General features: G+C 39.0%; 1 protein-coding gene across 1 annotated transcript in view; it reads right to left on the bottom strand.

Moving 5' to 3' along the window:
* Positions 1-27,125, bottom strand: part of LOC130369128 (mitochondrial inner membrane protease subunit 2-like) — a 482,812-nt gene that overhangs the window by 206,119 nt on the left and 249,568 nt on the right. The window lies entirely within an intron of this gene.

Raw genomic sequence — 27,125 nt, 5'->3', positions numbered from 1 at the left:
TTGTAGCATCAATATATTTATACAGAGATTAACTGGGAATCCAAACATTTGATCAATAGCTGAAGGATAACTATGTAGATCTTGATAAATACAAATTAACTAAATACAACAGATACTGTACATTTGATCTATGTAAAAGTCCTTAAAGGGCTATCCTGTCCCTAGAGATTTCATCCCCTATCCAAAGGATAGGGGATAAGATGTCTGATCGCAGGGGGTTCAGCCGTCACTCCCCCCTCCCCATAAACATTAATGGAGTGTGGCATGATGTCTCGACTATGTACGCCCGAAGCCAGCAATCTGAACATAAATATTCTGAATGACAGAGTGCCGGCCCAGCTGGACCTAATCTTTGGCTAGGGGATAACATTTCTAGGGGCAGAGTATCCATTTAAGGATTACCACCCAATAGCATACTATACAAGAGGTTCTACCTCTCATATTATGTATCTCATTGACCAGATTATACAACATTTTGATTTGATAGATTTTTAAGTTGAAAGGAAAACTTTTTTTTCCAATTTGAAACTAATTGTTAACATTCATTTTCAGATAATAATTTAGCAAATATTTTCACACATTATACTGTTAATTATTCTTTTGTAAAGAAAGTTTAACATCCACTTCCTGATCAGCATTTTAAATGATACACCACATCGCACTCCTCACAGTTACTTTTTACATAAAGCTTGCTCATCCACACCTAACATGTCCTATTCTTAAGATCGCTAATTTATGATAATCTATTCTCAAGTTACCACAATGTTGATCTCTCACTTCTATAAATTGCTTTCATCTATTAACTATATAGTATCTGTAAAAAAATAATAATAATAATAATAATATATATATATATATATATATATATATATATACTACTGTAATGGTAAATTAATCCTATATTTACACAAATGTGTATTTGCTCTTTCAGTCAGGTACAGGTGTATAATTAACCCCTTTAGGTCCAAGCCCATTTTGACCTTAAAGGCGTAATCCAGCGCTAAGACATCTTATCCCCTATCCAAAGGATAGGGGATAAGATTCCTGATCGCGGGGGTCCCACCGCTGGGTACCCCCGTGATCTTGCACGCAGCACTCCGTTACAATCAGTGAAAATTTTGTGAATTTTTTAAAAAAATTTTTAAAACCAATATTCGTAATTCCGAATATATAGTGCTCTATTCGCGAATATTCGTGAATTCGCGAATATGCAATATTCGCGAATAAAATTCGCATTGCGAATAAAATTCGCATTGCGAATATTCGCGAGCAACACTAATGATGAATGATCACTACAAAAAGATGATCATCATGATGTGGGTAAAATATACCCACTATAAAAAAACATGTTTATTTGAATCATATAAATAAAGAGGTAATGGCATCATATGTGTAATTTATAACATAATTAAAAAATAAAGGAATATAGATACCCTATATCCAAAATGCCAGCCATAACGGCCACTGTATCATAACCTCCCAACCCAGACATACTGAGACCATACAACCAACTTGAGAATATAACCAAGAACAGAACAGTAATTAGATAGTACTATATAGGGTGTCTATATTCCTTTATTTTTTAATTATGTTATAAATTACACATATGATGCCATTACCTCTTTATCTATATGATTTAAATAGACACCTTTTTTATAGTGGGTATATTTTACACACAACATGATGATCATCTTGTTATAGGGATCTTCATTTATTATTAGCTGCACAATTATTATGATGATCATGTATTTTCTAACCAATGATCATCTTTGTTGGTTTGTAGTGGTTTGTTATTGTTTTGTTCACCTTATATATGGCCATATATATATATATATTTGGCCTTATAATATTGTTTGTCACTGTCATATAATCACCAATTTTCATTGGCATACTTCGCAGTTTTTTAACAAGTAGATCACATTTTCACTTATTAACCCCTTAACGACAATGGACGTAAATGTATATCATGATGACGTGGTACTTAACGCACCATGACATACATTTACGCGCCGCCATGACTGCAGGCACTGGGCGGGTGCAAACGTCATACGCGGCAGGTCCCGGCAGCTATCAGCAGCCAGGGACCCAACGGTAATGGCGTACATCCACGATCGTGCGGTTGTCCGCCATTAGCCCCTCAGATGCCGTGATCAATACAGATCACGGCATCTGCGGCAGTGCGGTACTTTCAATGGATGATCGGATCGCCCGCAGTGCTGCCGCGGGGATCCGATCATCCAGCATGGTGGCCGGAGGTCCCCTCACCTGCCTCCGGCCGTCTCCCGGGTCTTCTGCTCTGGTCTGAGATCGAGCAGACCAGAGCAGAAGATCACCGATAATACTGATCAGTGATATGTCCTATACATAGCTCGGAACAATATTAGCAATCAAATTATTGCTATAGATAGTCCCCTATGGGGACTATTAAAGTGTAAAAATGAAAGTTAAAAAAGTTTTTCTTTAAAGTAAATAAAATGTGAAAAATCCCCTCCCCCAATAAAAATGTAAAATGTCCTTTTTTCCCCATTTTACCCCCATAAAGTGTAAAAAAATAAGTAATACACATATTTAGTATCACCACGTGCATAAGTGTCCGAACTATGAAAATATAATGTTGTTGATCCCGTACGAAGAACGGCGTGAACATAAAAATAAGCGCAAAATCACTACTTTTTTGTCACATTTTATAAAACATTTTTTATAAAAGGTTTATAACCACAAATGTGGTATCAATAAAAAGTAAAGATCATGGCGCAAAAAATGAGCCCTCATACCGCCGCTTATACAGAATAATGAAAAAGTTACAGGTAGTCAAAATAGAAGGATTTTAAACATACTAATTTGGTTAAAAAGTTTGCGATTTTTTTTAAGCATAACAATAATGGAAAAGTATACAAACAATGGTATCATTTTAATCGTATTAACCCACAGAATAAAGAACACGTCATTTTTACTGTAGATTGTACGGCGTGAAAACGAAACCTTCCAAAATTTGCAAAATTGCGGTTTTCTTTTTAATTTCCTCACACAAATAGTATTTTTTTGGTTGTGTCATAAATATTATGGTAAAATTAGTGATTTCATTATGCAGGACAACTGGTCACGCAAAAAACAAGCCCTCATACTAGTCTGTGGATGAAAATATAAAAGAGTTACGATTTTTATAAGACGAGGAGGAAAAAACTAAAATGCAAAAATAAAATTGGCCTGGTCCTTAAGCTCAAAATGGGTTTGGTCCTTAAGGGGTTAATTATACCTGGCACGGTTAATGTATTACATGGCTCACAATGTGTCACATCACTCATATTATATATAAATATTGGCACCTTCAGTGACCTGTATAGCTCATACACAATTCCCTATACAAAATGCACAATTTGGTAATGGTTTTTATCAGTTCCCTTATATTATTTATTGGGTATATAATTAGTGTTCAATATATTCTGGGACACTTTTGGTGTTGGTTCTTGTCCACACGTTAATAATGTATTTATATTATGAGCCTGGTTCAATTTAATTATTATTATGTACAGTGGTGTTTTGGCATATGATGATTCATATCACATACATCTCTTCTCCTTTTTTTATGGCACTGGCATACATGTATGTATATAATAAATTTTTTTATTTTTTGCTATTAATTTGGATAACACTGTGTATAGATGCCTATATACTCTGTATATATTTTTGTATAGGATGTTATTCCACATTACAATGTAATTTTACAATTCTACCACTAGGTGTCAGTATCTCACCTATCAGCATAGGAGTTTTCTCCTTGCTGACCATGTACCATGTGCGCATGCACTGACTCCCTCTGCCCCCGGCATCCCCGGCGGTTGCGTCTCTAAATGGTATGGGTCACGTGATTTTGCGTGTGATGCAATCACATGACGCGGCATCTGCCGGGACCACAGCAGTTGCTGGAGTCAGTGTACATGCGCCATTACACTGGGCCACATGGAGAGATAGGTGGAACATGTTATGCTTATTATGTGATGTATCCTTATTGGACAGTGATGTATGTATATATATATATATATATATATATATATATATATATATATAAATATATATATATATATATATATATATATATATATGTATATATATATAAAAATAGAAAGGTTGTGATTATGTCACTCCCGGAAGAAGGCGTGTGTGCCGAAACGGACATTGGAGTCTGGGTGCCCCCAACTGTTTTACTGTTGTAGGTAACGCGTATTGATTGGTGGGCTTTATTGATAGTAGGCTTTATGGTGACACACTGGTTTGTTACTAGTACCATACGTGTAGTACAATATCCTTTAATGTATTAAAAGTGTATTGTGTATTTCTGGAAAGAACTTGTTTTTTATATCAACTGGCTCTAGAAAGTTTAACAGATTTGTAAATTACTTCTTTTAAAAAAATCATAATCCTTCCAATAATTATCAGCTGCTGAAGTTGAGTTGTTATTTTCTGTCTGGCAACACTGCTCTCTGCTGACATCTCTGATTGTCGCGGAAACTGCACAGAGTAGAGGAGGTTTGCTATGGGGATTTGCTTCTACTCTGGACAGTTCCTGAGACACGTGTCATCAGAGAGCACTTAGACAGAAAAGAACAACTCAAATACAACAGCTCATAAGTACTGAAAGGATTAAGATTTTTTTTATAGAAGTAATTTACAAATCTGTTTACTTTCTGGAACCAGTTGATATATATATATATATATATATATATATATATATATATATATATATACACATATATAGGTTTTTTCCTTGATAACCCCTTTAACTACCAGACACCATCATCCATGTTACCAGTATTACTAATACAATGTGTGCAATATGTTTTTTGCTGCTACTATTGATTATATATCATTATAATTTCTATCAGGCGCTTACCCTACTTGCTCATCTTGCTGCTAGATTCCTCTGTAATAGGAAAAACACTAAGATCATAAAACATACTTTTATTGGTGTACAATTAAAATATAGGCACACAAAAACAAAAAGATATACAAAACAGTATATAGATAGCAACCCAGCTTATCCTAGTATTAGATATATTGCTGGAGTAGAGGCTATACTAACCCTGCTTAGTCACATAGGACCCCCTACCTGTTACTGCAGGGAGGCCTTCCTAGAGAATGCCAACCTGCAACAGGAACCTCCTATCTCTCCCTGGTTCGGCAGGGAATGGAGGCGCCGTGTGCAGTGAGTATAACACGTTACCAGCAAAAACTCAGCTGGTTTGTAAGAACCTCAAACTAATTATTCGGTGAGTATACAAATTGCAAGCACGTCAATTATAGGATACAAAGATTGCATACAAATATTGTACAGTTTAAGCCACATAAATCCAACGCGTTTTGTTGTGGCGCATTTTCAAGCGGCCCAACTCTTCAGGTACAAGTGTGTAGAGGGTAGGAGTATATTTTCTCCCATAGCGTCCCTCACTGAATAGTAGTATGATCGTGATACGACATATAGAGGTATAGATAAGTATTTGGGTGTGCTTAAGTAGAAAGGCCCAGATGGGGTTATGAAGGTAATGGTCCAAGGTTTATGTTCCCTCTTGTATTTTGATAAATACTGTCCTGTAGATACATAATATTATTGTATGTAGAGTATGTTCATGTTATTTAAGATAATATGTTTATAAAAAGGGATAAAAATGGTCGCCTACCTTGAGTTGATATGATGAGTATATAGGTGCAGAGCGGTAGATACACGGATACAAATAATCATTTGGATTATTAGGTTGATATAATAAACCTAACATAAGTAAGAAGGGGGATATTAGTACACCTCCCGTAGGTGAGTATGATGTAAGAGGGAGGTAAGGGGTCCTTTTAGTTACCTCATGTGGGGGGGGGGGGGGCATTATATTTATATATCATTATAATTTCTATCAGGCGCTTACCCTACTTGATCATCTTGCTGCTAGATTCCTCTGTGTACATCATATACTTATTTTTAGTCTGTTTAGACATGTGATTTTCTAATAAAGTATCATTATTAATTTTCTATTAATGACTCCAGTGGCTCTTATTCTTCATAGGCTGACATATACTATACCTTCAACGGAAGGCATTAATGAAACATTACTGATATCAACATGATTAAAGCCATGCTTCTCTGGTAAAATAGATAACATATTATTTACAGACATAGAAGTATATACAGTATATTTACACAAAATCAATAACTACAAAGGGATTATTAAGTAATGAGTTTTAACTGGAGCGTGTGTGTGTGTGTGTGTGTGTGTGTTTGTGTGTGTGTGTGTTTGTGTGTGTGTGTTTGTGTGTGTGTGTGTTTGTGTGTTTGTGTGTGTGTGTGTTTGTGTGTGTGTGTGTGCGTGTTTGTGCATGTTGAAACCTTTAATTTATCTTCATATACAGTATGTTATAGCTCTGTTGTACTTTAACTGTCTGACTAAACAAAACTAAGCCTAAATTAGTGTGATGTATGTACTGAATTTTGTCAGCCAAATTATTATCCTTTTGGAGGACAGCTGACTTGCTGTAATGGGCACAGATGGTAAAGCATAGTATCAAGAGTGAAGCTTCCACACAGTAAAGCACAAGTAATTGTCTATACTGCAGACAGAAGATTTGTTTACCTGAGAAATACCTATAATGAAGCAGATTTTTGGGGGACGTTGACAGTTTCTTGGATCCAAATGCTGGTGCTCATAAAGTGTGCCTGTTCCTAAATGAACAATAATTGTCCTGTATATGTTTTAATGTGTCTTGGCTTACTGCAGGAAGTAGATGAAGACAAGGAGTAGAGAGGCTTTCAGGGAATTATAGCTGCATACACGAATATCAAATTTCCAGCAGAGTAACCCTTTTATAGCTGGAATATAGCAACTATAGTAACTAGAAAACAATCCTCCCCTCTGACTTCTGTGGAAAAAGTCTGGTGGTATTAGGAACCATTAGCGTACCCCTTTAATGAGAAGAAGGCTGTAAGAGTTACTTGGCAAGTGGGGGAGGACCAATGTAAACGCAAATATTCATAGGCCTTATACTTTATAGCCTTTTATTTAGCATATGTCATGTGTACCTTCTCTAAAGCCCTCCCACAAAAACTCCTGTTTTTTATCAATGAGGGAGATGACTAGAGCGAGAAAAATAAAACAAAATAGATATTTTTATACATGTTAATTATATGCATATTCATAGAAGTTTGGGAGGTTACTGCAGTAAAATGAGCCATAGGGTAACCCCTATAGTGTATCTCCAGGTAAAATGAAAGTAGCAATGTCATCTGCCTTTCTGAGCTCTAGCAGCACAGATACAAGTTCTATTCTCTCCACCTACTAACTGAAAAGCTTTAGTAGCACAAAGAGCTGTATATCTCCCAGGAATTCTGATCCACTTATGGCAGGAGCAGCACAGTAAGACTTCCTGCTACATATGGATGCTGATGAAATAGTAGTGAACCCTTATAGTCAGCATTGCTGCTCAGGATTCTTTACTTATAAATCTACTAATACTGGGTAATCAAAAACATATCTTCAGGGTAACAATCGTTTGTCTGATTTCTATTACCACTTGATGCTTATCATTTTTGAGTCTCTTTTATGTTTTTCAATATATATATATATATATATATATATATATATATATATATATATATTTAGTCTCTTTTAAACTACGTTTTTCAATATTTTTATTTTTGTAATGCTACAAGATTTTGCCAAAAACAACCATTTAAAACAAAGCCAAAAGTCTAGAGAGAGAGAACACACCTTCTGTCAACAAGACACAAAGATAACAATTTCATCACCATCTAATACCTGTCTCTGTTATCTTCATGTGGGTATAGAGATCATTGCTGGCAGCATGTGGTTCAGCAATCAAAATAATGTGCAGGTGTGTTGGAAGGAACGGTGAATGCGCTCGGTGGTTGCCAACTATTATCACCAGTTTCTATAATGTTTGGTCAACCTGCTGGAAATCTGCAGACGGCTATGCTACATTCATTTTTATGACAAAGGATGAACAACTCCAGAACAATCTTGGTATATTAGTTCTTATCAAACAATGAACTCCTTTATGAGAAACCCATATGTTAATGTTATTTTGGGCATTCGGGATACAGAGGAACAGCATCATTTGACTTGGTAAAGAGGAAGTACAACCATCTGGATTCAATTACTTCAGAGCTGTTTTGTTTCGCCATTGCCAAACACAGTATGATTGTCAGCTGTGTCTTTGGCTTTATGTCATGCATATATTGCTTCATAAATGACAGCACAATAAAAACATTTTACATAACAAAGAGGGCCATGTTGTAGTGGAATCTATTCAGAATACGTACAGATTAATTAATTATTAAACACTTGATTTTGGTCATATACAATGCATCAGAAAATTTTCGCAAATGTTATTGAGGTGTTTTTTGGTGGCTGGGTCTGGGACACTGGTCAAGGTTGAGGGAGAGCTGAATGGAGCAAAGTAGAGAGATATTCTTAAAGAAAATCCGATTCAGAGAACCCTGGAGCTCAAACAGATCCGAAGGTTCACCTTTCGTTCAAGACAATGACCCTAACCACACAGCCAACACAACACAGGAGTGACTTAGGGGAAACTTTGTGAATGTCCTTGAGTGATCCAGACAGAGCCCTGACTTGAACCCTACTGAACATTTCTGAAAAGACCTGAAAACTACATCCAACAATGGTCCCTATCCAACCTAATAGAGCTTGAGAGGATCTGCAGAGAAGAAGAGCATAAATATCCAAATCCAGGTTTGCGAACCTTATGGCATAAGGTTCAGTAAAATAGCAAAGATTTAACTTTATGAGGTACTGAGTGCAGAATAATGGGGTTGGCTTATCTCTTTGTGCAATGTAAAGTTCAGTAAGAACACTGAACAATTACTAAGAAAAGACATTAGAACACCCATAGTGACTGAGCTTTTCATAAACCCTGTATGTCATACATATTTATATTGTCATAACATGTTACATAATTATATGTAATGGCTTTCATTAATAGGTTTCCCTTCTGGAAATCCATTATCCAATGGCTAAATGATATAAATATTAATGTATTAACTCAGCACAGCACAATCATTATTATTTAAAGGTATATTTTATTTAAAGGGGTAGTCCGGCGCTTAGACATCTTATCCCCTATCCAAAGGATAGGGGATAAGATGCCTGATCGTGGGGGTCCCGCCGCTGGGGACCCCAGTGATCTTACACACAGCACCCCGTAAAAATCAGTCCCCAGAGCGTGTTCCCTCCGGGTCTGATTACTCTTGATCACGGGGCCGGAGCGTTGTGACATCACAGCTCCGCCCCTGTGTGACATCACGCTCTGCCCCCTCAATGCAAGCCTACGGCCGTCACGCCCCCTCCCATAGACTTGCATTGAGGGGTGGGGCGTGACATCACACGGGGCTGGAGTCGTGACGTCACTCTCTTTCGCTCTCGTGGTCGGGATCCGAAGCCTCCAGCGTTGCCGGATGCCGTTGAGGTGGGTGCTGCAGCCGAGATCCCGGTGGTCCCCAGCAGTGGGACCCCCGCGATCTGACATCTTATCCCCTATCCTTTGTATAGGGGATAAGATGGGGCGGAGTACCTCTTTAATGTTGTTAAGGTAAAGGGGTACTATCATCTCATACATTTATGGCTTAGTCATAGGATACGTCATAAGTGTCTATAAGTGTCTATAGGTTCAACTCAATTTTTTCTGTGCCTGGATGCAGCCACCACATCAGGCACTATGAGGGATGGATGGCCCCTTTTCTCGATATATCAAATATTTATATTATATCCTGTGGTTTTACCATAAATATCTGAGATAGAAATACCCCTTTATTAAAGACAAGTAATTACTGTTATTATTTTGTGTAACATGAATTATATATAAATAATAATATATGTCATACCAAATTAATTCAGTGGTAGAAATATGGCAGTATAAGAACTGGCAATATTCTGTATCTACTTTATTTTAGCAAATACAAGTTAGTTACCATTATATTTCTTCTGAATCACATTTGATGTGATAGACTATAAAAAGGGCAGCTTAAAGAAGTATATGTAGAAATGGTGCCCCTTAGTCACTGCTGTCAAGGGAAAAGATCCAGAAATGTTCTCTCTCAGAAAGCCAAGAGTTGTGTACTTGAGAGAAATAGCTGCATTTTTCTCTTGTTAAAGCTTACTGAATAGATCTCAAATTGCCCATTTATGGGGCGATTACCAGATCTATAAAATGCACTAGATTAGAGAATTGTACAATATACTGTATATCTGCAATGTCAGACGCAGTAATGGGCTTTAAGACAGTTTTATAAAACTAAGTATGGTAATTCTAAATAAGTCAATGAGACAGGCAGGTTATATTCACATGACAAAGAAAGGATACCAACAGAACACATATAGTACATATTACAAAGTAATAGTCTGTACATGCACCGAAGGAATCACAGTGACAAATCCAAGTTATCCTGAAAATAACACTTTGTCTCACAGCGATATCCCTCTTTTTAATCAAATAGAAATTGTCAGAATCAAACAATTTTTATATGTTGGACATCTAGGAAAAACATTAACCCTTTCAGTATACTTCATAAAATTGTATCTCCTTTTTATAGAAATCATCACTATCGGTCTCCATACCATTCAGAAAATAATCCTGTCTGGCTGCAGCATCATCTTTGTCACAGTTTAAGCACGGACAGGGACAAATGGTAGAACTAGCACCAGGAAGTAAGGGTAGTGTAATGTCCGTTTGTTTGTTTTTGTTTTCCCGTTTTAGGCCCTGTTCAGATCTTGTTTTTCATGCATTATCTGATTTCTCTGCTTTTCTTCCAGGCATAGAAGAGTTAAGCCTTTCACACATGTGCTAGGCGGGTGTGGTTTTATAACTCCAGCTCAGACTGTATTCTAGTTGCTGGTTATTGAGTGCAATGACTATGTCTGTTTGTGCAATACACTACCAAGTCTGCTTGAGCATTCACCTTGTATTTATCTTGCCATTTTATCTGGGTTTTTAGCCATGGTTATATAGCTATATATGCTCTTTGTATTTTAGTCTGTTTTTGCATTACTCAGTTTAATATTCTGTCTGTTCAGCTTTTTTGGTGTTCACACTATGTCTGAGTCTTGCTTGTTACCTGTGCTCTGTATTTTATATTCCTGTTTGGTATTCTGGTTCTGTGTCCCAGTGTGAACAGTGTCTTATATTTATATTCTGTTTGATCCAATCCTTTGTACTTGTAACTGCCTGTGATAGTTCTTAGTAACTTACCTGTTGAGTTTAGTGTATTGGCTCTCAGTTCTTCCGCTATCCCCTTCATCTTTTGGATTCTGCTGTATTCTGCTGTATACTCATTTCATATCATATTATGTTTATCTGATAGCTGGTTTAGTGAACTGTTTGTTAATTCACTATATTCTGTTCTGCTTATGAGTTTATATTCTGCCCTGTTAGTATTTGTATTGTCTAGTCGGTTTCTGTTTCTGGCCTATGACCTACTATGTTTATTGTTTTTACGCCACTGCACTTTAGGGCAGGAAGTGACCGGCTCCCAGTTGTTGACTCACTGTTTGGAGTGAGTGGGCAAGTAGGAAGGAACAGGTGTTTTAGGGTCGGATTAGGGCTCACTCTCCCTGTTCCCCCGGTCAGTCCCTGACAGGTAGAACTAGCACTGTGCTCAGACTTGTCTAGTCTGAAAACAGAGAGGAGTGGGTTACAGAGCCACCTGCAGTGATTGGATGAAGATACCCAGCACAGCAGACTCAGGGAGGAAGTGAATATGTGGTGAGTGAGGGCGGACTCAGTACCTGCCTTGGACACACCCTTTCCTGAGCAGTGGATGTCAAAATGAGTGAGCAGCAGAACAGAGGGATTTGTAAGCCAAATATAGAAGATAGATACATACAAAAGACAAAAAAGGTATGCTTAAACTTAAAGTTAGCTAATCACATTAAATAATCAAAACATTACAGGGGTTTTCAGGAGGCACAAATTATGTAACAATTGTTTGGTATTTAAAACAAAGGATGGAGATGTGGTTACTTAATCCCACAACTTCTGTAGCATACATCCCCCTCTGTAGAATCACTTATCTCAGCACCCTTATTTTTCCCATTTTCCCCTCTAGTACAGTTTTTCCCACTTTTTCGCTCATCTGTGTTACATGCCATTCTGCTCCATTCATTTATATGACCACGTATACACAAAAATGCCATGCCACTTTCCCCTTTATGTGCCCACAGATATGGGAAGGCTGCTCCCTTTAATACTGCATTTTATTTAACCCCTTCATGACCCAGTGATATTTTTTTTTTATTCACGTGTTTTTTTGCTCCTGACATTCTAAGACCCCTAACTTTTTTATTTTACCACTGACAAAGTTGTATTAGGGCTTCTCTTTTGCAGAACAAGTTGTACTTTTCATTGGCCCACTTTATTTTATCATATAATGTATTACCGAACCAGATAAAAAAATATACGTAAGGCAATTTTGAAAAAAACATTTTGTGTGGTAATCATTTTTTCAGGCTTTAAAATATGGAAACTCTGACATGTTATCTTTATTACATTGGTCAGTAGGAGTTCAATGAGACCAAACTAAGGAATTTTAGTTTAGTTGTAAAGTATAAAAAAAATTGAAAACGTAAACATTTTTTTAAAAAAAGGTTGTTTATTGCCATGTTCTGACCCCTATAACTTTTTTATTTTTCCACCTATGGAGCTATGTTAGGATTTATTTTTTAATGGTACCATTGTGTGTATATATGATTTTTTGATCACTTTTTATTACATTTTTTTTCAGAGACGTGATGTGAACAAAATTTTGGCATTTACACCTTTTACTGTGCATAATCATGAACATCATAATATAATAGTTTGGGGAATCATGCATGCCGCATTACCAAATATGTTTTTTTTTTTTTTAAGTGTATTTATTTGAACAATGACAAAAGGGGGGGGGGTGATTTGAACTTAATAAAAGAGGATTTTTAAATATTTTGAAAGCCTTTTTAAAAAAATGTTTACATTCCTTCTAGGGGGCTATCATAAGCCATCATTAGATGGCTTACATAGATCAATGTAATGTTATTGCATTATATTGATCTATGGTTTTGGTGCTCAATTGCCAAAGGCAGCCTTAAATGGGCACTGTCAGATACAAAAACTTTTGATATGTTGTAAAGCATGCAAAAACAATAGGTTTTGCAATTGTTTTATTAGAAAATGTTCAGTATTTCATACGGAAAAAGCCAGTCAAACAACTGCCCCCACTGCCTGCTTGGACACATACTAGTCCTGCTGTGTCCATGTGTCATCACCTATGTCTTGGACACACTTCCTTGATTGACAGCTGTGAGCGCAGGGCTCACAGCTGGAGGAAAAATCCTCCCATTGTCAGCTTGTGTCCCGCTACTGTCAGTGAGGACAGGCTGGGAGTTGTAGTTTTGCTAATACTAGGGGAGATGTGAGCAGACAGCATACTGAGGGAGGGGGCGGAGACCTGCACAATGAGGCCATGCCCCCTCCCTTTGAGCGGAATTCAGTCCAGTAAGCTAAATTAAAAGTGTAATTAAAAAAATAAAGGCGCTAGACACATAAAAATTAGATGTACATGGTCAGGATTAGGTACTGAGTGATATATTAAAAACAATTTTTTTTTGTTGGATCTGACGAGTACGCTTTAAAGAATACCTGTCACCAAACAAAACTTTTAATATATTGTTGCTTATTTAATTACAAGACACTTTGCTATTTACTTGCTGCTAAAATTCTCAACCTTTATGTTTTTAATGTGATTGAAAAAACGACCACCAGGTGGCTCTGTTCTGTCCCCTGCAAAAGTCAAACAGTTAGTTTTGTTTCCTTCCGACCTGGCAGGAGATCAAATTCAGAAAGTGCGTGCAGAGCATGGCGAGACACAGCTCTTGCAGGCTTCAGTGATGCCGAACCTGCTGGGAAACACCCACTCTCTCCTGCTGGGAGCTCACACAATGTAAGCAAGGGAAAAGGCATGATACAGAACTTTTTAAAGCTCTGAATTTTTTTTTAAGGGAAGAAGGGTTGTTAGGAGTAGTTAGGGAATATAATCTGAGTTAGTTTATAAAATGTGGTTTGATGACAGGTACTCTTTAAAGGGGTTATCCAGGCAAAAACTTTTTTATATATATCAACTGGCTCCAGAAAGTTAAACAGATTTGTAAATTACTTCTATTAAAAAATCTTAATCCTTAATCCTTAATCGTTCTTTTCTGTCTAAGTCCTCTCTGATGACACCTGTCTCGGGAAACGCCCAGTTTAGAAGCAAATCCCCATAGCAAACCTCTTCTAAACTGGGCGTTTCCCGTGACACGTGTCATCAGAGAGCACTTAGGCAGAAAAGAACAACCTTAACTTCAGAAGCTCATAAGTACTGAAAGGATTAAGATTGTTTTATAGAAGTAATTTACAAATCTGTTTAACTTTCTGGAGCCAGTTGATATATATAAAAAAGTTTTTTCCTGGAATACCCCTTTAAGCAATCGCCGATCCACTGAACATCGGGAAGGGCGGGTAAGTCCCCCTCTTTCCCTGCAACCCTTCTTCAGTCTGCGATTACATCACGGATCTGCAGATGGGTGCTCTATACCCCAGGGATTATCGACATTTAAAGTTTAAATGCCATGATCGCTATTGATCATGACATTTAACCATTTCAATGACAGAGCTCCGATGTCCGTCATTATCGGCAGGTGTCAGCTAGATCATTATAGGTCGGGATGAGATTAATATTCTACACCCTAAAGAAAGGGAAAACTTGATCCAATAACACAATGGGGATAACTTACCTTCGTATTATTTTTATATTTGGCATTCTATAGATCTGAATCTCTACACTGTGAATAGTAATGATGTGAGGAAATGTGTGTATCTAAAGTCCATATCACTTATTGTACTCTTTCTATTAGATATAATTTATTCTACTCTTTCCATCCCCATAGACACTGAGTATCATCGATATATTGTACATTCTAGAACCAGGACTGTAATTGTACAGTGGAATGAGCCTTCATTCATCAACTTTCACTCTCCTCTATACGTGATAACAAAAGGTTTATGCTTTTTCAACACTGACATGAAATTGTTTCCCAAAGTATTCTATATCTGTAGACCAGATAGTGTGACATGACGACCCAGAATCATTTTTAATACAATGTTCAAAACTCTTACACTCCAACATTCTAAATGGTTTCCTTTACAATATATTGAGAATTCTTAAATGATTCAGCAATGCAGTGATATATTGGAAAGTGTAACACATCAAAAGCTATTACAATGTCACAGAAGAAATCATACCCCGACATGAACACACTGCATCCTTTCACCAATTTTCCATTTTAAAGCAATAAATCCCAACCGATGGCAGTCGATTTAGAATGAGTATGCATAGTTCTAGAATATGAATAAGTAATCGTCCTTAACAGCTCAAGAATAAAAGCGCACAAATAAAAATAAACTGAGCATTATACCTTGAGGTCTTGCTAGCAAGCAGAGTAACAAGCATTATGATATTTCAAAGGAATTAAAAAGGAGCTGCTATGGAGGGAGAAACCTTAAGGAAAAACACCATACAAAATATCATCAAAAGAGTGGATTTAAAACTGGAACATCACCCCTAGAAATAGCACAATGATAGCATAACCCCTGAAGAGATGAAAGTCGGAAACTAATTTTCTATGTACTTATCTGATAGGCAGCAAAGATGTATAGTGTCGATAAGCAGATGCCCCTTGTACACAACACATGTATAAGCAACACATAAATATACATAAATGCTGCAAGTTGTAAACATGATTTTACATTAAAAAAAATTCTGCAAACTAAACAAAAAACATTAACTTATTTCCAACTCATAAGTTCTTTCAGTCAGTGAGAACATTAGTGCTTTCTTACATATCCCCACTACCAGCCCAAGATCCAATAGGACCAAAAGATACCCGTCAAATACTTTTTGTAATATTATGGTGTCAATGTCTTTGTTTATCTATATGCATATCTGAATTGGGAAATGATTAATGTAAACCAAATCAGGCTCAGTTCTATTTATTTGAACATGACTCCATGTTACTAGTTAATATATTTCTTCTAGTTTGTTACCCTCTTATGGTAGAACTAGGATTTTTTTTCTGCATAATAAAATGTACATGAATGTTAGGCTACGTTCACATCACGATTTTGCCATGTTTTCGTATGAGTTTTTTTCCCCCCCAAAACAGTATTAAAAAAAACGACAAAACTGTATGAATTTTATGCTCAATGTGTTTTGCATTGACTACAATGTTAAAAAAAAAACATTTAAAGGTGATCTGTATTAAGCCTGTTAAGGTTGTATTTGTGTGAGGGGCATTGGGTTTAATGCCCCCACACCTCCAGGCAGGGCTATATAACTCCCCCTGTACCTGTCGGCGGGGCATAGTTTTTTTTGTGGAACAGGGGCATGGAGGGTGGTGGTGTGCTGTGTTTAAGTCTCCTGCCAATATTTGGCGCTCTGGCAGGCCACTCATTTTAGCTGATCCCCATGGCTCAGGAACTTATATCAGGTGGTGCGGTCAGTGAGTGGCCCCGCTGGCTGCCTCATGGTTGCATGCTCGGCTGGCCACTACCGAGGTTAAGTCTTTTTAATGCACTGTTGCTGGGAGGTTCAGAGTTGGGCACTGCTGCAGCCGACTCGCAGGCGGAGGACGTTGCCCTGACTGACACACGCCCTTTTGGTGGATGGGCAGGAACTACAGGGGAGAGCGTTTGGTGAGTGTTGTGCTGGTCTATGGTTGCTCCTGCTGTGGCTGGGGTAATCTGTAGGAGTATATAGGTATGTATAGGCTGTATACTATGGTGTAATCAGTAGGAGTATATAGGTATATATAAACTGTATACTATGGTGTAATCTGTAGGAGTATATAGGTATATATAGGCTGTATGCTATGGTGTAATCTGTTGGAGTATATAGGTATATATAGGCTGTATACTATAGGGTAATCTGTAGGAGTATATAGGTATATATAGGCTGTATACAATAGGGTAATCTGTAGGAGTATCTAGGTATGTACAAGCTGTATACTATGGTGTAATCTGAAGGAGTATATAGGTATATAGGCTGTAAACTATGGGGTGTAATCTGTAGGAGTATATAGGTATATATAGGCTGTATACTATAGGGTGTAATCTGTAGGAGTATATAGGTATGTACAAGCTGTATACTATGGTGTAATCTGTAGGAGTATATAGATGTATGTATATATATATATATATGTGTGTGTGTGTGTGTGTGTGTGTATATATATATATATATATATATAGGCTGTATACTATGGGGTGTAGTCCTCTCCTCAGGCACAGCTGTCTTTGATGTGTAATTAGCCGTTCTCCTCAGATGCTCGCAGCCTGTTTGCTTTTGCTCATCTGGTGTACCTAATCCTCTCTTGTGAGGCAGCCTGCACAGCCAAGGTATCTAAGCTTAACATGTGTTTAGCTGTATATTATTTATTTTTATTCATTGTTCATCAAGTCATTGGCCGACATTTATCATTGTCATTAGACTGTTTATTTGCGCCTTTTTTGTGCCTTTTGGTTTACACATTTCTGCTGATTTTGAGTGGCAATCCACAGATTTTGGCAATACACATGATATGAAAGGGTTTTATGAACTGCGCCTTTTAGTAAAAAGGCGCAAAAAAGACGCAAAGCCACTGAAAAGTTTCTAAAACGACACCAGCCCAGACTTAGCTTAGCTTTTTGGTGTATGTGTATGGAGAAATTTCCGAAAATGTGACCTGCACAAAATGCATCAAATGGTCTGTGACCATTTAATAAATTTGGTTCTCCTACACATTTACAGCACACAAAAAAGGTGTAGAAAAATGCTTCACTTACACCTACAATGATAAATGCCGGCCATTATCTCTAGCAGTATGGGGAAAGGTAGTCTTTCCATCAATGCATTACTCAGCATTTATATTGTACACACATACATGCGTTTTCACTTGCACAGGATTTATAATGTGTATACATGCATAGGGTTTATAGTGTGTATACATGCACAGGGTTTATAGTGTGTATAAATGCACAGGGTTTATAGTGTGTATACATGCACAGGGTTTATAGTGTGTATACAGTGGGGCAAAACATTTTTAGTCAGCCACCAATTGTGCAAGTTCTCCCACTTAAAAAGATGAAAGGCCTGTAATTTTCATCATAGGTAGATCTCAACTATGAGAGACATAGTGAGAAAAAAAAATCCATAAGATCATTGTCTGATTTTTAAAGAATTTATTAGCAAATTATGGTGGAAAATAAGTATTTGGTCAATAACAAAAGTTTATCTCAATCCTTTGTTATATACCCTTTGTTGGTAATGACAGAGGTCAAATGTTTTCTGCAAGTCTTCACAAGGTTTTCACACCCTGTTGCTGGTATTTTGACCCATTCCTCCATATGCAGATCTCCTCTAGAGCAGTGATGTTTTGGGGCTTTCTATGGGGTTGAGATCTTGAGAATGGCTAAGCCACTCCAGGACCTTGAAATGCTTCTTACAAAGCCACTCTTTCGTTGCCCAGGGCGGTGTGTTTGGGATTATTGTCATGCAGAAAGACCCAGCCACGTTTCATCTTCAATGCCCTTGCTGATGGAAGGAGGTTTTCACTCAAAATCTCACAATACATGGCCCCATTCATACTTACCTTTACACAGATCAGTCATCCTGGTCCCTTAGCAAAAAAAAACTGCCCCAAAGCATGATGTTTCCACCTCCACACTTCACAGTAGGTATGGTGTTCTTTGGATACAACTCAGCATTCTTTCTCCTCCAAACACGACCAGTTGAGTTTTTACCAAAAAGTTCTACTTTGGTTTCATCTGACCAAATGACATTCTCCCAATAATCTTCTGAATCCTCCAAAATCTCTCTAGCAAACTTAGACGGACCAGGACATGTACTGGCCTAAGCGGGGCGACACGTCTGGCACAGCATGATTTGAGTCCCTGGTGGCGTAGTGTGTTACTGATGGTAGCCTTTGTTACTTTGGTCCCAGCTCTCTGCAGGTCATTTACAAGTTCCCTCATGTGGTTCTGGGATTTTTGCTCACCGTTCTTGGGATCATTTTGACACCATAGGGTGAGATCTTGCATGGAGCCCCAAATCGAGGGAGATTATTAGTGGTCTTGTATGTCTTCCATTTCCTAATAGTTTCTCTCACAGTTGATTTCTTCAGACCAAGCTGCCTGCCTATTGCAGATTGAGTCTTCCCAGCCTGGTGCAGGTCTACAATTTTGTTTCTGGTGTCCTTCGACAGCTCTTTGGTCTTGGCCATAGTGGCGCTTGGAGTGTGACTGTTTGAATTTGTGGACAGGTGTCTTTTATACTGATAACAAATTCAAACAGGTGCCATTGATACAGGTAACAAGTGGAGGTCAGAGAAAACTCTTAACCCCTTCCCGCTATAGGACGTATGCATACGTCCCAGCACCCAACACGTCCGCGCGATGGGACGTATGCATACGTCCTAGTGATCTGTTGCACTGCCGTGGGCAGCGCAGGAGATCGTGGCGGGACCCGGCTATCAATCACAGCCGGAGTCCCGCTGCAGGGGCCTCAATCACGCCGGTCCCAGCAGCATTAACCCCATAGATGCCGTGATCAATCCTGATCACACATCTATGGTGTTGACAGAGGGAGTGCGCTCCCCCTATTCACCAACGGTGGCGCTGGATATGATTGCGGATTGCCGTTGGTTGCTATGGCAGCAGGAAGTCAGATCACGACCTCCTGTCTGCCCTCTACGGAAGCCTGTGAGATCCAGCCACAGGCTGGATCGCACAGGCTGTACTGTGTGCAGCTCATCAGGTCATACTGTGCGGCAGTACATAAGTATTACAGCATAGTATAACCTGTAAAAAGTGTAAAAAATTAAATAAAAAGTTCTTAAATAAAAGTATGAAGTGAAAAAAAAAATTCCCCTTTCCCAATATAAGCCCTGTATTATCGCCAAAGAAGATCAAAAACACAAATCATATACATAATGGGTATTGCCACATCCGTAATGATGTGTACTATAAAACCATAATGTAAATTATCCCACACAGTGAACTCTGTAAAAAAAAAAAAAAACAACAACAAAAAAGTGCAAAGTTCGGCAATTTTGGTACAAATAGCAGAATAAACTGGATCAAAAGGTAAGCCCTAAATCAATGGCGTCAGACGGAAAAAAAAAAAAGTTATGGCTATTGGAAAATGAAAGACAGAAAAATTATTTTGCTCAGAAAAGGAAAAAGAACATAGAAAGCTATATAAAATGGGTATCGCCATAATCGTACTGACCCACAGAATAAATATAACTTCACTTTTACCGCAAAGTGTACAACATAAAAAAGAAAACGCCAGAAATTTTCCAGTTTTTCACAATATATTGGAGTGTTTCAGAAAAAATGCACCACTTATATAAAGTACAATATGTCACTAAAAAACTATCTCAGAATCGCTCCGCTCAGACAAAGTTTTCTAAAGTTTTTACCATTTAAAGAGACACATTTAATAAAAAAAAAAGAGCTTGGTCATTAACCCCTTAAGGACCAGGCCATTTTATACCTTAAGGACCGGAGCGTTTTTTGCAATTCTGACCACTGTCACTTTAAACATTAATAACTCTGGAATGCTTTTAGTTATCATTCTGATTCCGAGATAGTTTTTTCGTGACATATTCTACTTTAACTTAGTGGTAAAATTTTATGGTAACTTGCATCCTTTCTTGGTGAAAAATCCCAAAATTTGATGAAAAAAATGAAAATTTAGCATTTTTCTAAATTTGAAGCTCTCTGCTTGTAAGGAAAATGGATATTCAAAATATATTTTTTTGGGGTTCACATATACAATATGTCTACTTTATGTTTGCATCATAACATTTATGAGTTTTTACTTTTGGAAGACACCATAGGGCTTCAAAGTTCAGCAGCAATTTTGAAAATTTTCACAAAATTTTCAAACTCACTATTTTTCAGGGACCAGTTCAGTTTTGAAGTGGATTTGAAGGGTCTTCATATTAGAAATACCCCATAAAAGACCCCATTATAAAAACTACACCCCCTAAAGTATTCAAAAAAACATTCAGTAAGTGTATTAACCCTTTAGGTGTTTCACAGGAATAGTAGCAAAGTGAAGGAGAAAATTCAAAATCTTCATTTTTTACACTCGCATGTTCTTGTAGACCCAATTTTTGAATTTTTGCAAATGATAAAAAGGAGAAAATTTTTACTTGTATTTGAAACCCAATTTCTCTCGAGTAAGCACATACCTCATATGTCTATGTTAATTGTTCGGCGGGCGCAGTAGAGGGCTCAGAGGGGAAGGAGCGACAAATGGTTTTTGGGGGGCATGCCGCATTTAGGAAGCCCCTATGGTGCCAGGACAGCAAAAAAAAACACATGGCATACCATTTTGGAAACTAGACCCCTCAGGGAACGTAACAAGGGGTAAAGTGAACCTTAATACCCTACAGGTGATTCAGGACTTTTGCATATGTAAAAAAAATATATATATTTTTTTACCTAAAATGCTTGGTTTCCCAAAAATTTTACATTTTTAAAAAGGGTAATAGCAGAAAATACCCCCCAAAATTTGAAGCCCAATTTCTCCCGATACAGAAAACACCTCGCATGGGGGTGAAAAGTACTCTGCTGGTGCACTACAGGTCTCAGAAGAGAAGGAGTCACATTTGGCTTTTTGAAAGCAAATTTTGCTCTGGGGGCATGCCGCATTTAGGAAGCCCCTATGGTGCCAGAACAGCAAAAAAAAAACACATGGCATACCATTTTGGAAACTAGACCCCTCAGGGAAGGTAACAAGGGGTAACGTGAACCTTAATGCCCTACAGGTGGTTCACGACTTTTGCATATGTAAAAAAAAATATTTTTTTTACCTAAAATGCTTGTTTTCCCAAAATGTTTACATTTTTTAAAAGGGTAATAGCGGAAAATACCCCCCAAAATTTGAAGCCCAATTTCTCCCGATTCAGAAAACACCCCATATGGGGGTGAAAAGTGCTCTGCTGGCGCACTACAGGTCTCAGAAGAGAAGGAGTAACATTTGGCTTTTTGAAAGCAAATTTTGCTCTGGGGGCATGCCGCATTTAGGAAGCCCCTATGGTGCCAGAACAGCAAAAAAAAAAAACATGGCATACCATTTTGGAAACTAGACCCCTCGGGGAACGTAACAAGGGGTAATGTGAACCTTAATACCCTACAGGTGTTTCACGACTTTTGCATATGTAAAAAATATATATATTTTTTTTACCTAAAATGCTTGGTTTCCCAAAATTTTTACAATTTTAAAAAGGGTAATAGCAGAAAATACCCCCCAAAATTTGAAGCCCAATTTCTCCCGATTCAGAAAACACCCCATATGGGTGTGAAAAGTGCTCTGCTGGCGCACTACAGGTCTCAGAAGAGAAGGAGTCACATTTGGCTTTTTGAAAGCGAATTTTGCTCTGGGGGCATGCCGCATTTAGGAAGCCCCTATGGTGCCAGGACAGCAAAAAAAAACACATGGCATACCATTTTGGAAACTAGACCCCTCGGGGAACGTAACAAGGGGTAATTTGAACCTTAATACCCTACAGGTGTTTCACGACTTTTGCATATGTAAAAAAATATATATTTTTTTTACCTAAAATGCTTGTTTTCCCAAAAATTTTACATTTTTTAAAAGGGTAATAGCAGAAAATACCCCCCAAAATTTGAAGCCCAATTTCTCCCGAGTACGGCGATACCCCATATGTGGCCCTAAACTGTTGCCTTGAAATACGACAGGGCTCCAAAGTGAGAGCGCCATGCGCATTTGAGGCCTAAATTAGGGACTTGCATAGGGGTGGACATAGGGGTATTCTATGCCAGTGATTCCCAAACAGGGTGCCTCCAGCTGTTGTAAAACTCCCAGCATGCCTGGACAGTCAACGGCTATCTGGCAATACTGGGAGTAGTTGTTTTGCAACAGCTGGAGGCTCCGTTTTGGAAACAGTGGCGTACCAGACGTTTTTCATTTTTATTGGGGAGGGGGGTTGTATAGGGGTATGTGTATATGTAGTGTTTTTTACTTTTTATTTTATTTTGTGTTAGTGTAGTGTAGTGTTTTTAGGGTACAGTCGCACGGGCGGGGGTTCACAGTAGTTTCTCGCTGGCAGTTTGAGCTACGGCAGAAAATTTGACGCAGCTCAAACTTGCAGCCGGATACTTACTGTAATCCTCCGCCCATATGAGTGTACCCTGTACGTTCACATTGGGGGGGGGGGGGGAATCCAGCTGTTGCAAAACTACAACTGGGGTGTTGTAGTTATGCAACAGCTGGAGGCATACTACTTTGGCTGGGGATGCTGGGGATTGTAGTTATGCAACAGCTGGAGACACACTGGTTTGCTACTTAACTCAGTGTGCCTTCAGCTGTTGCAAAACTACAACTCTCAGTAGTCACCGACAGCCAATGGGCATGCTGGGAGTTGTAGTTATGCAACCACCAGATGCACCACTACAACTCCCAGCATGCACTTTAGCTGATTGTGCAAGCTGGGAGTTGTAGTTACACAACAGCTGAAGGTACACTTTTCCATAGAAAGAATGTGCCTCCAGCTGTTGCAAAACTACAAGTCCCAGCATGCCCATAAGGGCATGCTGGGAGTTGTGGTGGTCTGCCTCCTGCTGTTGCATAACTACAGCTCCCAGCATGCCCTTTTTGCATGCTGGGAGCTGTTGCTAAGCAACAGCAGGAGGCTGTCACTCACCTCCAACGATCCTCGCCGCACAGGTCAGTCCCTCGTCGTCTCCGCCGCTGCTCCTGGGGCCCCAATCCCAACAGGGGCGCCGGGGATCGGGGTCCCCAGCACCCGGGGTGCACGTCCCGCACCCGCTCACGTCCTCCGGAAGAGGGGCGGAGCGGGTTGCGGGAGTGACACCCGCAGCAGGCGCCCTGATTGGTCGGCCGGTAATCCGGCCGAGGAATCAGGGCGATCGTGAGGTGGCACCAGTGCCACCTCACCCCTGCTGGCTCTGGCTGTTCGGGGCCGTCTCTGACAGCCCCGATCAGCCAATAATTCCGGGTCACCGGGGGGTCACTGGAGACCCGATTGACCCGGAATCCGCCGCAGATCGCTGGACTGAATTGTCCAGCGATCTGCGGCCATCGCCGACATGGGGGGTCATAATGACCCCCCTGGGCGATATGCCCCGATGCCTGCTGAACGATTTCAGCAGGCATCGGGGACCGGCTCCGCTCCAGATGGTTGCGGGGGGGTGGTAAAACACATGACGTTCTCATACGTCATGTGTCCTTAAGGACTCGGAAATGGAGACGTGTGAGAACGTCATGTGTCCTTAAGGGGTTAAAGGGGTTATCCATGAAAAGGGGATTTTAGTACGTACATGGCAGGCAGTAATGGACATGCTTAGGAAGGTGTGCACTTGTCTTGGGGCTAAATGGCTATGTTGTGAGATCACCATAGCATATAGCATTTATACATTGTTTACGGTTATGTGCCTCATGCTAAAATACTTCATGATAAAATAAAATTTGTTCTGTGTTTTTGCTTTGGCGTGCTGTTTATTTTTTCTTGGTATTGTGTAAGTGCTTGTGGGTGGTAATTTTTGTACTACGCGGGCATTCATGGTGCTTCAGTACTCACGTTTTGTAGTAAGTATATGCGGTGCACGTTTTTCTTGGTTTATAACATACGGCTCTTCATGACTTCTTCAGAGTGTATTTTCATAGATTTGTGTCAGGTTTAGCCCTCTCTTCGTGCATACGCTAACCCTGATACATGTATTCAGGGTAATAGAGTTTATACTAAGCTGTTGCTACCATGGTTGGACCATGAATTGCCATTCGTTTTTTGCCATACATATGCTACGGTGGTTCATTACGTCCATATGTTATTACATGCTTGTACACGTTTTGTTAAAGCTACATTAATTTGTGCCCTGTAACCTCGACAGTATGGGAGGTGTATTCCTGTCATGCCTGCCACGTTTGCAGAGGGATTCACTATGCAGTTACTGTTACTGAAACATTTTCAGAACAGTCATATTCCGATGTACTAGTGGTTGTATACCCGTCATACTTGCCATATCTGCAGGGGGCATGCACTGCATAGTTGTTATTACTGACACTCTTTCAGAGAAGTAACATTATGATACACAGGTCTGCAGGGGGATGCACTACTCCAGTTATTGTTTGCTGACACGTTTTTAAGAGCAATAACCTTGTGACACATAGACCTGTCATACCTGCCATATCTACAGGGGGGTACACTGCATAGTTATTTTTACTGACACACTTTTCGCTTTCAGAGCAATAACATTATGACACATAGGTAGTTGTATACATGTGACGCCTGCCATGTCTGCAGGGGGGTGCACTACTCCAGTTATTATTTGCTGACACGTATTTCAGGGCAATAACCTCATTTGACACATAGGCGGTGTATACTCATCATATCTGCCACGTCTGCAGAGGGGTGCACTGCGTAGTTATTGTTACTGGCGCGCTTTCCGCTTTCAGAGCAATAACATTATGACACAGAGGCAGTTGTATACCCGTCACACCTGCCACATCTGTAGGGAGATGCACTACTCCAGTTATTGTTTGCTGACACAGCTTCAGAGCAATAACATCTCGATACATAGGCGATTGTATACCCGGCATGTCTTCCACATTTGCAGGGGGATGCACTGCGCAGTTATTGTTACTGAAACGGTTTTTTCAGAGCAATAACATCACGACACATAGGTGGTTGTAAGTAGCATGGTGGTTACAAAAAGTCCTGTCACATCTACAGGCACGATGGTTACGCTAAGGTATGTCACCTATACAGGCATGATAATTGCTCTAAGACCTGTGTCGTGTATGGGCATGGCAGTTATGTAGGATCTGTCATGTTTACAGGTGGATTAGCTAATAATGTACTTTTTAGGTTACATGTAAGGTTGGGTTTCAGGTAACAGGAATGTTTGAGGCAAACTGTTCACACTGGGATCGGTTTCAGGCTCATACGAAGTTTTCTTCCAATGGAACGGTTCTCAGGTGTCCACCTGGTTGTGTGAGTATCATGTCTTTCTGCAGAACAAGATGTGATTGCTTTATTATGTTAAACTTTTACATTCCAGGTGGGTATGTCTCTGATATTTACTCTGGCGCATCAACAGATCAGCATCATTTCTGTGCTTAAAGTTGTTGAGGGTAGGGGTTTTATATATATTTAAAAAAAAAATGTTGCTGCTTGTTTTTGTTTTTTCTTAGTTTAGTTCTGTGTATATTTCGTCGTACTTTCCGGCTGGTGTCTTAGTTATGACATATTTACTGGTCGATGATATTCATTGTATTGTAGGCTTTCGTTTTTAGTTCCTTATGTATTTTCCCTTGTATTTGTATTTTTTGCCCTTTATTGCAAAGTACCTGATGATGTTATGCATGTGTCTGACAGACATTCGGTTCTTCTTCTACTGAGCTTGCCACTGGTAAGTTCACCTAATTATGTTGATACATCAATTAGGAGGTAAACCGTGATCCGGTCCCAGTGGCAGGTTTTTCCTTGAATAGGTGTGGCATCCTCAGCTCCATAACACTAGGTGTCCAGGTGGCTGGAATTCAGGTTTGATCATTCTTGCACTGTCTTGTTAGTTTGTTACAGTCTATAGAAGGACATATCTGATGCTTTCAGTCTTTGCTTTAATGTGTAATTTGTTTATCAACTTTGTTTTTCTTCCTACTAAGTTTGCATTTTCTTGCCCTCGGACGTGGTTTATGGCACACTTCAACCGCTATTGTAGGGTGAACTATCAGTCATACAGGTACGTATTCAATGTCTGCTTATGGCATGTTTAAACCGCTATTGTAAGGTCTGTTTTTTAATCTTACTGATGCATATGCAATGCTTGTAGCCCCGAGCACAAATGGTTTTTATAGACCATTGTAGAGCCGAAAAACAGGACAGAACCGTAGACAAAACCGCGTGCACGGAAAAACATGTAAAAACACAAAAGTCCAAAAATGTTCACAGATGGATACATCTTGTTGTGTATGTTTTTGAAGTGGGAGGTCAATGTATACCGTTTGCTATATGATT

The sequence above is a fragment of the Hyla sarda genome, chromosome 4 (genome assembly GCF_029499605.1).
Source record: "Hyla sarda isolate aHylSar1 chromosome 4, aHylSar1.hap1, whole genome shotgun sequence".
NCBI lineage: Eukaryota > Metazoa > Chordata > Amphibia > Anura > Hylidae > Hyla > Hyla sarda.
The sequence above is the reverse complement of the archived record's forward strand: the minus strand, read 5'-3'. Positions and strand labels throughout refer to the sequence as shown.